At 42.2% G+C, this 14,570-nt stretch overlaps 1 protein-coding gene across 1 annotated transcript in view; it reads right to left on the reverse strand.

Moving 5' to 3' along the window:
* The window catches only part of NUP43 (nucleoporin 43), a 60,028-nt gene that overhangs the window by 15,397 nt on the left and 30,061 nt on the right, over positions 1-14,570 (reverse strand). The window lies entirely within an intron of this gene.

Raw genomic sequence — 14,570 nt, forward strand, 5'->3', positions numbered from 1 at the left:
GTTAACTCTTTAGGTGTTTCACAGGAATAGCAGCAAAGTGAAGGAGAAAATTCAAAATCTTCATTTTTTACACTTGCATGTTCTTGTAGACCCAGTTTTTGAATTTTTACAAGTGGTAATAGGAGAAAAAGCCCCCCAAAATTTGTAACCCAATTTCTCTCAAATAAAGAAATACCTCATATGTGTATGTCAAGTGTTTGGCGTGGAAGAATATCGGTTCCGTGGTCCCGAGAAAAAAAGAGAAGTGCTTCTGTGGGCGCTCACCTCCATCACAGGTATGTGGAAGTTTCCGAGAACTTGGTAAAATAAAACCGCTTGGACACGGATGTATTTTGGAAAATAAAAAGAAGGTTTATTCCTTCAGTATGCAATACAGCAACGCGTTTCGAGGGGCGGGGACCCCCTCTTCATCAGGCTGTCTGATTGGGCAGTGTGGATGTCCTTTATTTATACCTCATTTGCCCACGAAAATCACGTGTGTGTTACATAACATGAAAATAAAACAATAAAGAAGAAAAAAAAATAAAAAATAAAATCAAAATAAATAAATAAATAAAATCCATAGAAAAGACGACATTTACATTAAAAATGAATGTGAGCATTCTGTAAAATAACCCACAGATGGTCAGTTTGACTAACCATTATATTATGCACCTTATCTTGTATTGCATATGTGATATGTAATAATTCTGCAGACGTCGGGCCATTTCAAACGCTCTCCCTTCGGAGATCTACAGTGGCTGGGTGAGAGGTCTGAGGCACCGACCGCCGGTCTGTCCACACATCCGTCCTCCTGGCCGCTTATTGGATGGGGGACCGGCGTCAAACCCATTTCCCCACACAGGGATGATTACATTTATTTAATGCATATGTGTATGTACATACACACACATCCATACGCATGGTGGATGGATGTGTACTTATCAGCTGTTTGTTTTGTTTTAATTCAGTTTGTTTGTTGTGGTTGTTGTGTCCGTTGTTAACTATCTCATCTTTTTAAGATATTAATTCCATCGCTTCATTCAGGCCATGTGGTTGTAATGTCTGGAGGCTGTAAATCCAGAACATTTCTTTGCGTGACAGGATTTCAAACCTATTTTTCTTTCCCGGTGGAATGTGCTCAATTGGGGTTATGGATATGGCTGTCATGTTTCCCTCATGCATCAGGTTCAGATGTCTAGATAGGCTATGGTGCATGAATCTCTTCTTTATGTTGGAACGATGCTGATTCAATCTCAAATGTAATGGTTGTGTTGTTCTTCCAACATATTGTTTACCACATTGGCACTCTATGAGGTAGATGACATTCCGTTTGGCATGTCATCAGATGTTTGATGGGGAAGGTTTCACCCGAATGGGTACTGGAAAAACATTTTTGGTTATGGCGTATGGTAAAGCAACATAGGCATCTAGGTTTTCTGCATTTGTATGTTCCCACGTTTCCAGTTTTGTCGTTTTTCTGGGAGGATTTGTTGTGGCATTTGAGATTGCTTGGGGCTATCATACCCTTTATGGTTGGTGCCCGCCTGAAAGTCAATCCCAGATTTTTTGGGAGAATTTTTCCTAGATGTGGATCACTTAGTAGTATTCCCCAATGTTTCTTCATGATGTTTCTGATTTTTGTTTGACCCGCTGAATATGTGGTGATGAAATTGCATCTGGTTTTTTCCTCATTCTCCTTTTCTTTTTCTTTCTTTTGTAGGTGGAAGACTCCCGGGTCCGTTGCCTCAAGACATTCCTCTTGGGTAAGTGCACATGTTTTTTCATATGCATTTTCAATTAATTCTTTCGGATATCCTTTTGCTATGAATCTGGACTTTAAGATTTTGGACTGTTCAAGAGATTAAGAAAAAATTGTACAGATATTGCCACCTTTTCCGAATTGTCCAAAGGGGATGTTTTGTTTCCACTTCTTATAGTGGCCACTGGTAAAGGATATATCATTATTGGAATCAACTTTCTTGAAAAAGGTGGATGTGATGAATCTATCCCCTTTATGGGTGATGTGGAGGTCCAAAAACTCAATTGAAGTGGAGGAAAAAGCGGGGGTGAATGTCAAACCCCAGTGGTTGGTATTAATATCCGTGACAAAAGATTTGATGTTCTCTGGGTGGCCACGCCATAATAAAAACAAATCATCTATATACCTTTTGTATATAGTAACATTTTTTTTTTTTTTTTTTTTACAGGGGATGTTTTTTTATCACCTGTTCTTCGAAGCAACCCATAAAGAGGTTCGCATATGATGGTGCCACTCTGGTCCCCATGGCCATCCCCCTTATTTGATGGTATAGGGTGCCATTGTATGAGAAAAAATTGTATTCCAGAATGAATTTCAGACAATTGGTAAGGAAAATAACCTGTTCGTTTGGGGTGTTTTTGTCTTTTTCCAGAAAGGAAATGGTGGATCGAATTCCCAGATCATGTTGGATATTCGTGTATAACGACGTTACATCCATGGTGAGTAAAACCATGTCATCTTCCCAGGGTGTATCATTTAAGATGGTGATCAGCTGATCTGAATTCTTCAGGTAACTTGGTAGATCTGCCACATATTCCTGCAATATCCTATCTAGATATTGGGACATGTTACATGTGGGACTATGTATCCCAGAAATGATGGGTCTGCCCGGGGGGTTTTGAGTGTCCTTGTGTACTTTTGGTAGATGGTAATAATATGGTGTCCCAGGGTTAGGATTAAAAAGAAATTTCTTTTCATTCTTTGATATGATTTTATCCTCCAGAGCTTTGTTTAAAAGACTTAGAATGTCTTTCTGTAATTTTGGAAAAGGATCTGTGCTGATTGTTTTATAGTAGTTATTGTCTCCAAGAATCCGGTTGGCTTCTTTGTTGTAATCTGTGTAATTTTGGATTACTATGCTTCCTCCTTTGTCGGCCGCACGAATGACAATGTCTTAATTCTTTTTCAGATTTCTCAGGGAGTTTTGCCCACCTTTGCTCAATCTTCCTTCGCTTTGTTTTCTTGGGAAAGCTTCTGGTAGGCTTTTGAATTCATCTGCCACCATTTCATGGAATGTTTTTATAAAATTGCCCTGACTCTCAGTGGGATAAAATTTAGTTTTTATATGAATTTCTGGGTGCTTCCCCAGGAGAATTTGTTCGTCTTTTTTCTCAGGACCTACGGTCCGTTCAGGATCCTTCTGGTTTTTTGGAAGGGAGAAATGCCGTTTTAAAGTTAGGCGGCGTGTGAATCGGTGGAGGTCTAAAAATAGATCAAATTTTTTGGGGTTATAGTGTGGACAAAAAGACAACCCCTTTTGTAAAAGGGATTTTTCATCTACTTCTAAAGTGTGGTTGGATAGATTGAAAATCTTGATTAGAGAATCTTCATCCTTTTTCCCCCTCTATTCGGAGTATTTTTTATTTTCTGTCTTTTTTGATGCAGCTTTCTAGATTTGGCCGTTGTTCCTCCTCTGGTTCCTCTTCTAGTTTTCTTTTTGTTGGTTTTCTTACAAAGAAGTAATCTTTGATAGTCCTGTTTCGTGCAGGACTGGCCCCTAAAAAAGACTCTCCGTGTGTGGAAGAGACAGGGATGTCAAGATGGTTTTGACTGGGACCTTCTCCAGGGTTTAAATCGACCTCACTCTGGTCTATCGGTATTGTATTTTCTTTAGTTCCATCTTTTGCTGTTTTGTTGTTTAGGGGTTTTAGAAAAGGGACTGACGCTCCTCTTCCTGCTTCTGTATTATCAATCAGGGTGATCCCTGATGTGTTCTGTGGTGGAGCGTGGCATGGGACCAAGTGTTGGAGCGGGGTGCATATTTTCTCCGATTCCTGGTCCTTTTTATTACTCTCTAAAAGGGAATTTGAATTAGAGCTCTCATTATGCGTGGGGGTGGGACATATGGAGACATCTAATAGAGAAAAACCCGTGGCTTCAGTGGGAGATGGAGAAAGGAACAATACTGTGGGGGTGAAATTTTCAGCCTCTGCATTGATGTTCTCCTTTAATTTCTTCTTTATTTGTTCGACCGTACTTCTCAGGTCCTTTAGGGGATCCTCCAGGATCAGAGGGGGGGGATCGGATTTGCAGGTGTTTTCTGTGTTTCATTGCCCCTCCTTGTGTTGTTATTTTTGTTGTTGTGGAGTGGGGTCGCTGGTTTCTTATTGTATGTGTTAGAATTGTGCCAGGTTTTTTTGTGGGTATATGTTCCTTTAAGATGTTTGAAAGTTTTTTTGTGGAATCTATGTATCCCTGGTGTACGGGCTGTGTTTGGGTCCCTGTTTGTACCTGCTCCAGGATCCGCATATTCACTTCGGGCAGGGTGGATTGTGGTGTTGGATGTGGAATTGTTCTTTTTATGCCAACATCTGTAAATCCCTTAATTTCTGTCGCCTCTATCTCGCACCAGTTTGCCTGCTTTTTTCGTGATGATTTCAAGTGTTTGGCAGGCACAGTAGAGGGCTCAGAAGGGAAGGAGCAACAATGGGATTTTGGAGAGTGAATTTTGCTGAAATGGTTTTTGGGGGGCATGTCACATTTAGGAAGCCCCTATGGTGCCAGAACAGCAGAAACCACCACATGGCATACCATTTTGAAAACTACACCCCTCAAGGCACGTAACATGGAAATACCCCATGTTAGGACGTAAAATGCTCTGCGGCGAACTACAACGCCATACTGTGTTTGTGATGGTTCGGATGGAGAAGCGGCTAGGGAAAACAGGCAGGAGCAAGTTTTAAATGCTCCATGAACCGCACATACCCGTTTCTCATTCGTAGCCTGTGACCCGCATAGTTCCGCCAGATATCATGATCCCGGAAGTGGCGTCACATACGCCACTTCCAGTCACAGCATATACACGATATAATAGCCGCTATGATCCCGGAGATGACATGAGACACGTCATTTCCGTTCTCGCCGTCGCTAGGCTACACTTGATAAAAACAAAACAGAGGGGAGGAGTCTACATGTAAACAAAAGGTGAGATGTTCAGCTCTGTTATTGAGATTCGTCCGCTCACCCGTGATCCATCTGATAGTAGATACATGTCCAGATCTGAGTAACTGAACTTTAAGTGATCAAGGGTCAGGAGCAGTTTTTAGAAAGGTAATTGGTACAATTACCCAATAATGAGCAGCCAGACAATAAATCAATCCATAAACCGTTCAAGATTTCACATATCTGGGCGCAAGGAAATGAGAGAGAGAGAGAGAGAGCGAGAGATCAATTATGCAATAGGTGATATTCCCTCCGGATATATCCCTGATGGAAAATCTGGATCAGGGATCATCAAGGGGTGCTTTTGCACACCTCCTGATAGGAATTTCGTGAAGATACTAATTTACTACGTCAAATGCATAAATAATATTAAATAAAGCAACCAAAAGATAGAGCCAAATGGGGTAAATGAGTGCATACGGTATATCTAGAGCTGGGCGGTATGAGCAAAAATGCGTATCACGGTATTTTTGTAACTTATGGAGGTTCCACGGTATATAATGGTATTTCTCCCCCACCCCCCCAACTAATCATGTCACCCGCAAGCGCTGCTCTCCTGGTCCTCCTGTTTGTTGCGGGCTGCCGGCGCTGGAACTCTATACTGTACGCTGTATCCCTATGCCAGGGATGCAAAAGATACACAAAATAAACTAACTCACCTCCCGTTGGTCTGGTACCGGCCTCACCTGCTTCCTGGGGATGGGAACGTTGGAGAGCCGTCAGCCGGCTTCTTACATGACAGTGCGCTCAACCTATCACCGGCCGAGGGGGAAGGAGAGTTAAACAAAATAAACTTTAACTTTTGCAGCCCAGGCAAACAGGAGGACGAGGAGGGCAGCGCTTGCGGGTGGCGTGATTAGTTCCCCGATGGGGACAGTGCAGCGCTGGGCTGATAATTTGGGGGGGGGGGGGGGGGGGGTGTTGAAGCAGAACAGTGCTCGAAGGTCATATATGATTAGTTCCCCGCAGCACTGGGCTGATAATTCATTCATTCCCGAGGGGGAAGGGCCCAACCGGTATTGCGGTATAGGAAAAATTCATATCGTACAGGACAAAAATTTCGGTATGAACTGGCATACCGCCCAGCACAAGGTATATCCATCCAAGTTCTCTCTGTAGGAGTAACCTGTTGTAATCGCCCCCTCTTGGCGACTGTGGTACTACCTCAATAACCATGAAGTTGATACCAGTCACATTCTCTTGATGTTTTTCATGCATATGTCTTGCAATAGGAGTTTTTCACTTGTGCCCAATGTCTCCTAAGTGTTCCGCTACACGTCTTCTCAGTTCTCAATGTCTTGCCCATAATCCATGGGGCATTGGCACAGATAGACCAGTCCTTTGGTTTTACAATTTGTAAGGTTCCTAGAGGAGAACCTTTCCCCCGTACTGGAGCTTATCCTTTGGTTGGAATGCATCATATATGGGCACATAAGTCATTACATGGCTACAATGGACAACATTCGGTAATTTACCAAGTATCCTGGCCCAGGGGTCTCGTATCATGGCTGTGTACCAGTCGATCTTTAAGGCTTTTGCCTTTTCGATACATAATCAATGGACGCTCCGCTATTACTTCCTCGATCTGAGGGTCAGATTGCAAAATATTGCATTATTTGAAAAATTATGTTATAGACTAAAGAGGATTTGTCATCACATGTCCCTATGATGCGCAAAAAGCCGTCCGCATTCCTCTTTTCTCGAGAGGTTAGCAGTTGGTTCCTATCAAGGCTTTTTGAGTGTGTAAAAGCTGATTTTAAACAGTTCATTGGGTATCCCCTAGCTCTGAACCGATCACGCAGGCTTCTTGGCTGCTTATGGAATTCTGCATCGGACGAGCAATTCCTCCGCATATACTGTCCTTTGGGGATACCACGTTTTAATGAGGTAGGATGATGGCTGGTCCAATGGAGTAGGGGGTTCATGGCAGTGGACTTCCTATAGAGAGTAGTAGATAGTGTGCCAGATTCACCTTTAGTTGCTTTTACATCAAGAAGAGATGGATTTTCTTGGATTTCCTATGTGAAATATAGTCAAATAGGGTTTTGGTTAAGAGTATCAATAAATTGATTAAACTCTGTCACTGGCCCAGAAGATAAAAACATAGTCTATGAAGCAAATCCATAATAGGATTCAAGAGGACCAACTGTTTTCGTCCGGTGGTAAAACAATTGTGTCCCCATGGCGGCCCCCCTGAGCTGGTGATAGACTATCGAAAAAAAAAAAAAAAAAAAAAAAAAAAAAAAAAAATTGTTGTGTGTTAACGTGAATTGGAGTAATGCTAGTATGAATTGGTTGTGTGCCGAAAATTGATTCGCTCTCATTTATAAAAAGTACTCAACAGCTTTGAGCCCGATTGTGGGGTATCTAGCTATAGAGCGACTCCACGTCAATGCTTGCAAGGACCGTGGAGTTCTCTACCGGGACATCAATACGTCATAAGAAATCAATTGTATCTCTTACATATGACGGAAGAGACAACGAATGGACGAAGAATCTGGTCAATGTAAGTACTAATACCTTGTGTAAGGGAATTGTTACCAGACACTATGGGCCTGCCCTTCAAGGGGGTGATATAGAATGTGGCTACCATAGGTGTTTTCGGATATAAGTTAAATTCCTGGCTATTGATTAATCCACTCTTGCCTGTGCTAGCATTTGATAAATTGTTGTTTCAGAAAGGTCACGTGTAGGGGAACACTTAGGAGACATTAGGCACAAGCGAAATACTCCTATTGCAATATATATGCATAAAAAACATCAAGAGAATGTGCCTCTTATCAAATTCATGGTTATTGAGGTAGTAACACCGTCACCAAGAGGGGGCGATTACAACAGGTTACTCCTACAGAGAGAACTTAGATGGATATACCGTACGCGCTCATTTACCCCATATGGCCTCAATGACGCTCTATCTTTTGGTTGCTTGATTTAATATTTTACCTAACTTAGTTTTGAACTGGTCCAGACCTATTTATGCATTGGATGTAGCAAATTAGTATCTTTATTCACGAAATTCCTGCCAGGAGGGGCACAAAAGCACCCCTTTATGATCCCTGATCCAGATTTCCCAGAGATATATCCAGAGAGAATCACCTGTTATATAATTGACAACACTCTTTCTGTATATATGTGTATATAATATATACACACACACACACACACACACACACACATATATATTAATTTTTTTATTTCTTCTCCTCGCGTTCCGTTATGACAATTGGATTTCCTTCTATATTTAAGAAACCCGCCCAGATATGAGAACTCCTGAATAATTTTTTACACCCAATTTATGGATTTATTTTTGTCTGGCTGCTCAATACTGTATTGGGTAATTGTACCGATTACCTTCCTAAAAACTGCTCCTGACCCTTGATCACTTAAAGTTCAGTTACTCAGATCTGGACATGTATCTACTATCAGATGGATCACGGGTGAGAGGACGAGTCTCAATAGCAGAGCTGAACATCTGACCTTTGTTTACATGTAGACTCCTCCCCTCTGTTTTGTTTATATCGGGTGTAGCCTAGCGACGGTGAGAACGGAGAGGACGTGTATCACGTCATCTCCGGGATCATAGCGGCTATTCTATCTTGTATATGCTGCGACCGGATGTGACGCCACTTCCGGGAATTATGTCGGGCGGAAGTATGCGGGTCACAGGCTACGAATGAGAAACAGGTACGTGTGGTTCATGGGGCATTTAAAACTTGCTCCCGCCTGTTTTCCCTAGCCGCTTCTCCATCCGGACCATCACAAACACAGTATGGCGTGCTCATGGTATCCTGCTCCTCTCAGTTTTCTGACAATCTGAGCAATGAAACGTGTTGAGACGAAACGTTTACATCCTCATAATCTGGACACAAAAGTTTCACTCCTATTATGGCATTACTGCGATTGTTGGTTACCCTGCTTCTTTTTTATCTGCTCTGTTGATAAGCAGGGTTTTAAACCTGGGGGCTCTGTGCTATATGCAGCCAACGGCTAATTTATCAATGGCATACTGGTCATGATAGGTGCGCTGCGGAATCTGTAGGCGCTATATAAATAAATAAATAAAATATAGTTCGGGCCGCAATACATTAGCATATATGCACCACTATATTGCAGCATATCATCAGTTACTTTAATTGTTGGTCTCTACCTGGATAGGATGGGCTGTATCTATTACATATAAAGCACAATCCTACCATCTGTTATAACTTACTCATCTCTCAATTCTACTGTATATAGAAATACCAGGTACTACTAATTTTGAGTACTTCTGTGCTTTTCTAGAGTTAACAACCATACTGGTATATTCTTATCTACAATTTTTACCATAAGGGGGACTCCTACATATGCATTTTATATTATATTAAAAAAAAATGAGTATGCATAGGGTCTGACCCAGATGACAGATAGCCCACCCATCTAGCCAGTGAGCTAGTTCTTGTAGGGACATCTAGTAAGAACAGGGCAGGGCCGTCCTCATCAGGGCAGGTGTACATTACTGATACCATAGGGCTCTATAGGTTCCCGTGCCCTGCCCTCCCTGTTGTCCTCACCCTTCCACTCCCCGAGCCATGGGGTTAGGGCTAGTGATAGTCAGATGTGATACTTTGTATAACTTATCTGTAGTATTATCTACATTCCTATATCACCTTATTTGAGGCACAAGTTTATCCTTGTTTCAGTTTTGTGCACTTTATTTGGTGTATTACTTTTTGATGGTAGCCCTGGATTTATGGGCATTTTATAGGAGATCCATAGGTCTATGGCTAACTATGGCTAACTACTCCTAACACTCCTCCTGCGCTTAAAAAAAAAATTGAGCTTTAAAAAAGCTCTGTATCATACCTTTCCCCTTGCTCACATTATGTAAGCAGGAGAAAGTGGGCATTCCCCAGCAGGCGTGAAGTCACTGAAGCCTGCGAGAGCTGCGCCTCGCCATGCCCCACACGCACTTCCTGAGTTTGGTCTTCTGCCAGGCCGGGAGGAGACCAAACTTGATGGTGGTTGATGTCTGAGGAAAATTATGACAGTGGGTATAAGACTTGGTTGGACGATAGCGGTCACTGGATGGTCAACATACAGGGTTATAGCCTATTCAGGAAGGATCGGACAAAACAGAAAGGGGGAGGAGTTTGTCTTTATGTGAAAGAGTCTGAAGGCCGCACTGCGTGAGGATATATATACGGGAGTGAAACAATAATGTGGAGGCATTATGGGTAGAAATATATGTATATATATATAAAAATAATTCTGATAAGGGTTTGCTATAAGCCACCAAACATAATGGAAGAGGCAGAAGAGCAAATACTGAGGCAAATAAACAAGGCAGAAAATCAGAATGAGGTGATAATGGGGGACTTCAACTATCCTGATATAAATTGGGAGACAGACCTGTGAATCTCATAAAAGAAACAGGTTTCTGACTATAGCTAGAGACAATTATCTGTCCCAAATGGTGCAGAGCCCAACCAGAGGGGGCACCCTACTAGACTTACTATTAACCAACAGACCTGAGAGTAACTAATGTGCAAGTAGAAGAATACCTAGGAAATAGTGATCATAATATAATACATTATAGCTTGTTCTTCAATAAGGGAATCTCTCTAGGGGCCACGAAAACAATGATCTTTAGGAAGGCAAAGTTTGATCAACTCAGAGAAGCCCGTAACAATATAAATTGGGATAATGTCCTCAAAAAGAAGAATACTGACACTAACTGGGAGACTTAAGAATATCTTAGATTCTCACTGTAAGAGGTATATATACCTTACGGGAATAAAAGGGTCAGGAATAAAAGAAAACCAATAAGGATGAATAGGAACATTAAGGGGGCAATAAATGACAAAAATAAAACAATTTAAACTACTAAAAACAGGACGGCAGTGAAGAAGCATTAGAAAGCTATAGAGGAAAAATTTAAAATGAGTAAAAAACAACGATAAAAGCCGCAAAAATAGAGACAGACACTCATTACCAAAGAGTTAAACTCTTTTTTTTTTTAACTACCGTATTTATCGGGGTATACCACGCACCGGCCTATAACACGCACCCTCATTTTACCAAGGATATTTGGGTAAAAAAAGTTTTTTACCCAAATATCCATGATAAAATGAGGGTGCGTGTGTGCGCGTGTATACCCCGATATACCCCCAGGAAAGGCAGGGGGAGAGAGGCCGTCGCTGCCCGCTTCTCTCCCCCTGCCTTTCCTGGGGTCTAGAGCGCTGCTGTCGGCCCTTTTCACCCCCTGGTTATCGGCGCCGCTGCCCGTTCTGTCCCCCTGACTATCGGTGCTGGCGCCGATAGCCAGGGGGAGAGAAGCGGCGCCGACAGCCAGGGGGAGAGAAGGGGCAGCGGCACCCATTGCCGGCGCCGCTGCCCCGTTGCCTCCCCCCATCCCCGGTGGCATAATTACCTGAGTCGGGTCCGCGCTGCTCCAAGCCTCCGTCGTGCGTCCCCGGTGTCATTGCTATGCGCTGAACGGCGCGGCGCTCTGACGTCATGCGCGCGCCGTTCAGCGCATAGCAATGACGCCGGGGACGCACGGAGGGCTGGAGCAGCGCGGACCCGACTAAGGTAATTATGCCACCGGGGATGGGGGGAGGCAACGGGGCAGCGGCGCCGGCAATGGGTGCCGCTGCCCCTTCTCTCCCCCTGGCTGTCGGCGCCGCTTCTCTCCCCCCTGGCTATCGGCGCCGGCACCGATAGTCAGGGGGACAGAACGGGCAGCGGCGCCGATAACCAGGGGGTGAAAAGGGCCGACAGCAGCGCTCTAGACCTCAGGAAAGGCAGGGGGAGAGAAGCGGGCAGCGACGGCCTCTCTCCCCCTGCCTTTCCTGGGGGTGTATCGGCGTATAACACGCACACAGACTTTAGGCTAAAAATTTTAGCCTAAAAAGTGCGTGTTATACGCCGATAAATACGGTATATAAACAGCAAAAAGGTTAAAATTAAAGTGTTGGCCCTTTAAAAAATGATGAGGAATTATAAACGGGGATCAGGAAAAAGCAAATATATTAACCCCTTAACCTTTTAAGGACCCAGGGTTTTTCCATTTTCGTTTTTCTGCCTTACCTTTAACCCCTTAAGGACGCAGACCATTTTCAGCTCTAGGACGCAGCCCTTTTTGCACATCTGACCACTGTCACTTTGAACATTAATAACTCTGGAATGCTTTTACTTATCAATCTGATTCAGAGATTGTTTTTTCGTGACATTCTACTTTAACACAGTGGTAAATTTTGTGGTAACTTGCATCCTTTCTTGGTGAAAAATCCCCAAATGTGATGAAAAAAAGAGAAAATTTTGCATTTTTCTAACTTTGAAGCTCTCTCCTTGTAAGGAAAATGGATATTCCAAATAATTTTTTTTGGATTCACATATACAATATGTCTACTTTATGATTGCATCATAAAATTGAGGTGTTTTTACTTTTGGAAGACATCAGATGGCTTCAAAGTTCAGCAGCAATTTAAAAAATTTTCACAAAATTTTCTAACTCACTATTTTTCAGGGACCAGTTCAGGTTTGAAGTGGATTTGAAAGGTCTTCATATTAGAAATACCCAATAAATGACCCCATTATGAAAACTGCACCCCCAAAGTATTCAAAATGACATTCAGTAAGTGTTTTAACCCTTTAAGTGTTTCACAGGAAAAGCAGCAAAGTGAAGGAGAAAATTCAAAATCTTCATTTTTTTACACTTGCATGTTCTTGTAGATCCAATTTTTGAATTTTTACAAGGGGTAAAAGGATAAAATTTATACTTGAATTTGTAGCCCAATTTCTCTCGAGTAAGCACATACCTCATATGTCTATGTAAATTGTTCGGCGGGCGCAGTAGAGGGCTCAGAAGCGAAGGAGCGACAAGGGGATTTTGGAGAGTACGTTTTTCTGAAATGGTTTTTGGGGGGCATGTTGCATTTAGGAAGCCCCTATGGTGCCAGGACAGCAAAAAAAACATAAAAAAAACAAAAAACACATGCCATACCATTTTGGAAACTAGACCCCTTGGGGAACGTAACAAGGAATTAAGTGAGCCTTAATACCCCACAGGTGTTTCACGACTTTTGCATATGTAAAAAAAAAATGTTTTTTTCACTAAAATGTGAGTTTCCCCCCAAATTTCACATTTTTGCAAGTGTTAATAGCAGAAAATACCCCCCAAAATGTGTAACCCCATCTCTTCTGAGTATGGAGGTACCCCATAAGTTGACCTGAAGTGCACTACGGGCGAACTACAATGCTCAGAAGAGAAGGAGTCATATTTGGCTTTTTGAGAGCAAATTTTGCTCGGGGGGCATGTCGCTTTTAGGAAGCCCCTACGGTGCACGGACAGCAAAAAAAAAAAAAAAAAAAACATGGCATACCATTTTGGAAACTAGACCCCTTGAGGAACATAACAAGGGATAAAGTGAACCTTAATACCACACAGGTGTTTCACGACTTTTGCATATGTAAAAAAAATATATATATATTTTTTTAACCAAAACTGCTTGGTTTAGCAAAAATTTAACATTTAAAAAAAAAAAAAAAGGTAATAGAAGAAAATACCCCCCAAAATTTGAAGCCCAATGTTTCCCGATTTAGAAAACACCCCATATGGGGATGAAAAGTGCTCTGCTGGCGCACTACAGGTCTCAGAAGAGAAGGAGTCATATTTGGCTTTTCGGAAGCAAATTTTGCTCTGGGGGCATGCCGCATTTAGGAAGCCCCTATGGTGCCAGGACAGCAAAAAAAAAAAAAAAAAAAAAAAACACATGGCATACAATTTTGGAAACTAGACCCCTTGAGGAACGTAACAAGGAATAAAGAGAGCCTTAATACCCCACAGGTGTTTCACGACTTTTGCAAAAAAAAAAAAAATTTTTTTTTTTTTTTTTTACACTAAAATGCTTGTTTTCCCCCAAATTTTACATTTTTTACAAGGGATAATAGCAGAAAATACCCCCCAAAATTTGTAACCCCATCTCTTCCGAGTATGGAAATACCCCATAAGTAGATGTGAAGTGCACTGGGGCGAACTACAATGCTCAGAAGAGAAGGAGCATCATTGAACTTTTGGAGAGAGAATTTGGCCATGTGCATTTTACAAAGCCCCCCGCAAAACTACACCCCTCACGGAATGTAATAAGGGGTGCAGTGAGAATTTACACCCCACTGGCATTTGACAGATCTTTGGAACAGTGGGCTGTGCAAATTAAAAATGTTATTTTTCAATTTCACAGACCCCTGTTTCAAAGATCTGTCAGACACCTGTGGGGTGTAAATGCTCACTATACCCCTTGTTACATTCCGTGAGGTGGGTATTTATTGTTATGCTTATGGCAGAATCGCTGTAAAATCAGCCACCCCGGTGCAAATCACCAATTTAGACCTCAAATGTACATGGTGCACTCTCCCTTCTGAGCCTTGATGTGCGCCCGCAGAGCACTTTGCGCCCACATATGGGGTATCTTCGTACTCAGGAAAAATTGCGTTACAAATTTTGGTGGCTTTTTTTCTTTTACCGCTTGTGAAATTTAAAAGTATGGGGCAACACCAGCATGTTAGTGTACAAAATTTTTTTTTTTTTTTACACTAATATGCTGGTGTAGACCCCAACTTTACCTTT

Source organism: Hyla sarda, chromosome 3 (assembly GCF_029499605.1).
Source record: "Hyla sarda isolate aHylSar1 chromosome 3, aHylSar1.hap1, whole genome shotgun sequence".
In the NCBI taxonomy this organism is placed as follows: domain Eukaryota; kingdom Metazoa; phylum Chordata; class Amphibia; order Anura; family Hylidae; genus Hyla; species Hyla sarda.